Genomic DNA, 6,171 nt, shown 5'->3' on the forward strand with positions numbered 1-6,171 from the left:
TTCTGCTTTGGTGATGGTACCTGGGGCAGGCATCTGGGATGAGGAGAAGGACTTTAATGGGCTGATTCTGTGTTGACTGTATGAAAGAAATTATATTTTTTATTGTCAGACCAGCAATAATGTTTCAGCACTGTTATCCATCACTGTAGACTGACAAAGTGGTCCTCCTTAGTCTCTACCCCCTAGTAGACAGGGAAGCTGTAGCATCCTAATTTTCCAGATGACAGTGCTCCCAGGCCACCCGGGGAGCTGCAGAAGGATCTGTTCCCAGCTGTGTTTGGCTCCTGTCAGCTTGCCGGGGCTGAGCCAAGAGGCTGCTGCTTCCTCCAGAGGAATGTATGCCTTCCAGACTTGCCTGTAAACACAGGCGTTGCCTCAACCCCGCAAGCAAGCAAGGAACAAAAATTTGTAATAAAACATATTAATATGCCAAGTGTTGGCCAAGTTACTAGGGTGCATATTGGCAGAGCTGTAAAGCAGAGAATGAAGTTCAAAAATGCTTGCAGTTATTTACAAGCTTCACATTGTTTTTATAGAATAAATTACTTTCTGGCATTTTTATGTGGAAAAGGAGACAGGACAGCTGCTCAGCTTTCTTTGAGATGTTCTGATCATCGTCCAGCTCTCCTGAAGGGTTTTAGGTAGCAAACCAGACATGAGTAGGGGACAAAAGAGTAGGACAGTAAGAAAAGGTTCAAAGACACTTTCTTCTTTGCCAATTTAAAAACCAAGTTCTTTGCCCAAAATTGCAGCATCTTTTTGCCCAGGTTTTCTTGTTCTTTGATTCTAGATAAAATGCCACCTTTGGTAGAGGAGGCCCATCCAATGTTGATGTTTGCCAGTTCTGCCTTCAAACCTCTAGAGCAGCTTGAATTTGCATCCCTTCCAAGGAAGTCAAAGCCTTTTTTAAAGGGAAGGAGTAAAAATGGGTGTACAGCTGTTTTTTAATGCTTTCCTGAGCCACCAATCTGAAACATGCTTTCTGATTAATGCACAATTTCAGCAATCCTCCCCCACCATAACTCAAATCTTTTTTTTTTTCCCCACAAGATGCACATTTGGTACTCATCCACAGCATTAAATTTTGTCCTGTGGCATTTTTACCCATTGCTTTTTTGTTACCAGATGCATGTCTCTGATTGACAGAATTACTAATCCATTATAATCATATTTTCATAATTAGTCCCACTGAGCCTCCCATGCCTGCACGCAAGCAAAGGTAAACTACAGCCTGCCACAATATGTTTTTACTTACTGACAGCTCAGTGTGAAGGAAATGCCTGTCTAGTTCCTGCAACGGTTATTAGAGTTGCCTTTTGTTTTTCTTTTCACTCTTTCTTTCTCATGCTCACTCTTCCCCCCCCACCTCTGCTAATGTGGACTCTTTGATTATAAGTCACTATTATGCACTTCTAATCCTTGAGAATATCAGGAAATGTTGGAGATTGTAACTTCAAAGTCACTTCTGAATAAAAACACATGGAAATTCATCAATTATTCACAAGGTAAAGCCTAAGCAGACGTAGATGCCAATACCTGTTTGTTTGCCTGATGGAGGAAAGATTGCCAAATCTTTCACATTTGTCTTTTTGCATCCTTCACATCACATCTTTATGGCAGTGTCCTATGTACCACAAGATCTTGCATCCTGTCCAGCCTTTACTCAGGCTTGGATGACTTTGATGCTTTAGCTCATCTCTTGGCACCTCACTGTGAGTTTGGTTTTGCCATTGGGAATGGCATGGATGATGAGTCTCCAGGAAGAATTCAGGGATGGTCAAGCAGAACCCATCTGAAGGGCTCTTGGGCAGCAAGCACTATCCCACTCATTGCTCTGCAGGTCTACTGCCATTCCCAGCCCATTGCCCTGTTCCTCTTTGCAGCCATCTGGGCTACTCTGACTTTACCATTGGTTCAATGACATTTTGAAATTGCCTTTTTTTCCCCAACATATTTAGTGTAAGTCTTGGATACTTCTTGATGTATCATCTTTAATATAAATTATTAAAAAGTATTTAATAAACTTTAAAAAAAAGCAGTCTGCCTAATGGCTAATTGGTTTGGCCAAAACCTGATATTCAGAATATTCTGAAAAAAAACTGATATCAGATTTTTTTTTTTTTTTTTTAACAAAAAGCTTGAGGTTAACTTTCAACCTGCCCTGACATTTCTACTTGCCTGAACCAAGACTTTTCCCCCAACAACTTAGTTTCAAGCAGTGCATCCAAGCATGTTATCTGTCCTGCAAGTCCTTGGTTAGGATGGAGGGCTGCACTCCCCAGGCAACAAGGAGAAGTGAAGTACCTCATGCATTCACTGATAGAAAGATAAATCACCGCTGCAGGGATCATAAGCAGTTACCTGACTGGAGAGCAGCAAGGGCTTTACATGTGAAAATCAGCAACCTTCTTAATTACTGCCATCATTAGTCATCTGCACGTGTTGTACAATCTATTCTGATCGCACAGTGAGTAAGTAGGACAGCCTGAGAGATAAACTAGCAGGGCTGGTGCCTGGCTTGGTGTTTTGTTTGGCAGACAGCTCTGCTGATAAGTGTAGACTTCACTTCCTGCTCCTTCCTTAATTTTTAGGTTGGCGCAAGGGAAAGATTAGTTTCTACTGTTTTCTGCCTCTGGTTTCCCTGGTATTCACAGCTGCTGGGGCACCCTGTGTCTTCTCTGGATCTCCTCCAGTGACAGGATGTGAAATCCCCAAACCTCAGAAGCTGCTGGAGATGTCTGTGGAGAGACCATGTGGGACTCTTCTTCAAGTGCTCTTGTCTGCTGCAGCTGCTCCTTGTGCTGCTCACTGCTGCTGTGCAGGCAGTGCACACAGACTGAGCACACCACTGGCACCAGTACTTTCAGGGTTTTTTTTGGGGGTGTTGGGAGATGGGCACCTCTATGCTTGACTCCCTTAAAAAAAAAGATAAGGGTAACTACTTCTCCCAGATTCCCACATCCGCTTGCTGTTATGGCATCAGAGATATCTTACTGCTCAGCTACCAAGAGCAACTTTATGGACTTCAAAAGGAGCATATGCTTGTGTGAAGCCTCAGTAACGAATGAGTGCTATTCTGAGCACTGGGGGCTTCTGCTGACACTTTAATTTCCATTAAGGTACTGGGGGCTCCAGGTGGAACAAATCCCATCTTAGGTGACTTAGGACTCTGCTTCTTCTTCAAACTAAGGATCTACTGATAGAGTTTTTGTTTTGTGTGTGTGGTGTTTTTTTTTTTTTTTTTTTTTTTTTTTTTTTTTTTTTGTTGTTGTTGTTGTGGTTAGATCTTTATCTGTAACACTATGAGATGCTTATGTTTAAGTAGGCCTGACAGACCTGTCAGCCTGACCTCGGTTCCAGGGCCTTATTGTGATGCAGTGGTTGAATTTGCAGCCCCCAAAGACCTATGTAATAGATCACGCAGTCTGCCTTCTTCATATACTTGTCTTTATTTTGGAAGATACTGGAATTTTCTCATGCCCAATACAGGCTAGTTGGAGTATAACTTTTAATTTGTTTTTTCAGAGTGGCTACTTTTGTAACTCTGAACATTGACATTCTTGAAAACCAAAGTGGGATGGAGCCCTTTGGCTTTTGTTGTGTTGTGTCTTGCAAGAAGTCTTGAAGCACAAGCAGTTTAGGAAATATGTAAGATCTGTTAGAGCGTTCACTGTTGCCACTCTAATGTGGACATGATCAGATACTCTCTGGCTAAGATGGTTAAAAGGGTGGTGAAGCAACAGGAAGGTAACATCCTGGCTTGCTTAGAAAAGGTTGCAGGTGAGTACTGTTTAACGAAGCCTGTGCTAATGGAAAACTCAGACCTTGAAGTCTTTCATGAATAAATTCATTAACAAACCCTTTAAAAAGGTCTAACTCAATTTTCCTTCCCATTACTCCTAAAATGGATTCTAGCACAAAGTCAGTTAAGAAGAGTAAGGAGCACAACCTGACCAAAAACTACACCAGTTGCTTTTCTGGGGTGAGGCTTTGCATGTGATGGGAGATGACTGCATCCTGATATGTCTGTACTTTCAGATTTAGAGCACATGAAAGGGCTGCTTGGGGGACAGCCGATGCTCTGGTGCTCTCCCCAACTCCCCGTGGTGACATGAAGTCAAATCATGCTTGAAGGTGTGAGCTGGTAGTGTTGCTTCTGCTCTCTCCTTGTTAGTATCAAATATTTTACCAGTAATAGCATGCCAGTGGCAGTAGAAATCATTTGGTGTAGTGTTTTCCATTGGCACATAGCAAAGATTTTCGCATCCAGCAGGCCAACTTAGTTTGCCTGAAGTCAGAGCTCTCCTATCTATACAAACAGGACACTACAGAGCATTGCTATGGAGAATTCTTCATGAAGTAAAAAGTGGGCATTTTGCTTGTAGTATGCATTTTCATGCGCTGTGTGGAGACATGGGTAGGCGTTCCTTTTTACTTACCCCAGGGCTGCAGCAGTAAATCACTCCACCTGCCTGGGAATGCCACAGATGGCTGATCTTTTGAGGACAGTTCAGCTCAGGGTTCTTTCAGTATATCTGTTAGATACTGAATAATGTATCCTGGCAGCAACGTTTCAGCCAGTGACACAAATGTGACATTTGCCTGCATCATGTCTTTTCTCATCCTACTGCCTTGGATCAAGACGGCTGAAAATCTCTCTGGTGTTTCGGATGATTGGTCATCTGTGGAAAGGGGGCCAGCTGAAGGTGAAATGGCTGAGAGAGTCACATCAAAACATCCTCAGAGAAACAATCCCAAATGGACGTGGCCCCTTTCCCTAACAACTTGCATGTGGTGTACAGCAATGAAATGAAGCATACCAGGAAATAAAACCGGTGTGGCATAGTGCATGCTACTTGTCCAAGGGCTTTGAGGATCACCTGACTGCCAGGGACATACGGTTCTCTATAACTCCTTGGGGTGTAACTGCAGGTTTAATTGAGTTAGATCTGCAACTCAGAATAATTCTTACAATTGATAAACTTGCAGAATAACTTATTGGGGTGGCTGGTAATTATGAGGTTTGTTCTGAGGTTGAGAAAAGGATCAAGATGAGAAATTAGTACAGGCTAAATACTAAAGCCCCCCCACATATCTGTAATTTGTACTTAAATTTAATGTTTGGCAGTCCCTCAGAGCATTTCTGGTATTCTATATTATATTGATTTAAGTAACAGAGGCAATAATATTTCTGTACTGGAGGCAATGAAGTGTGTTCTTGATAAAACTTGGTCAGTGTCTGGATTTTAAATGGTTCAGCTCATCTTCTGGTGAGACTTCAGGGAAAGGAGATTTCATAAACTTGTCTTTGGGGCACTTGGCCTCCCCTGTCTGCTGGGGAGATGCTGCTGAGGTTCAGCTCAGAAGTCATCCAGGTTTTTTGTCTTATGAAGAGAAAGAAAAAGGAATCACTAACTTGTGAGCTAAAAGGAGCTTAATCCTCACAGATTTTTGAATCGCAGCCCTCAACAGTCCTCCTCAAGAGGAGCCTCCTGAAAAATTTACCTTCCCTTCATCATACTCTACAAATTCACCCTTTCCACCCATTTACTAGCTGTACTAGTTCCATAATGCTGTTTCCACCACTATTTGTAGAAAGTAGATTTAGATACTAACGGACCTACATGGAAGAGTTCAATGAATTGCTTCCTCTGATGGCAACTTCTGGCCATCGCCAAGATTGGGCTCACATCTCAGAAAGGATTATGTGTGTGGGGAAACCCAGGCAGCAATTTGTCAGGCACTGTGGGAGGATGTTGTACGGTTGTTTTCCTAATTGCTCTGCACCACAGAATAGTGTTGGGCTGCTCGGTTACTTGTGGTGATGAGCATAACACAGACAGACTGAGTGAAAGTGATCGGATCAAATGAAAGCTATTGCAAATAAACTTCCTGAAGAGAAGAAACTAACTTAGCTGAGTGTTTGTCAGCCTGTCAGTTTATCTCCCGTGCTCCATGCCAAGCTATCCAAGCACAGAGCTTTGTGGTGATTGCTTCAATTTACTCATGTTATCTGTGCAGGAGGGGATGGGGGTAGAGAAGTTGGTATCTGCATCAAAGGAAAGCAACTGGAGAAGCAGAGGAGTGCACTGAGCAGTTCCCAGAACTGCAGACTCTGTGGGTTAATTGTTAAAAAAGACCAAATGTGTTGTAGGAAGACTAATTGTAATA

Source organism: Aythya ferina (genome assembly GCF_964211825.1).
Source record: "Aythya ferina genome assembly, chromosome: 14".
Classification (NCBI taxonomy): Eukaryota; Metazoa; Chordata; class Aves; order Anseriformes; family Anatidae; genus Aythya; species Aythya ferina.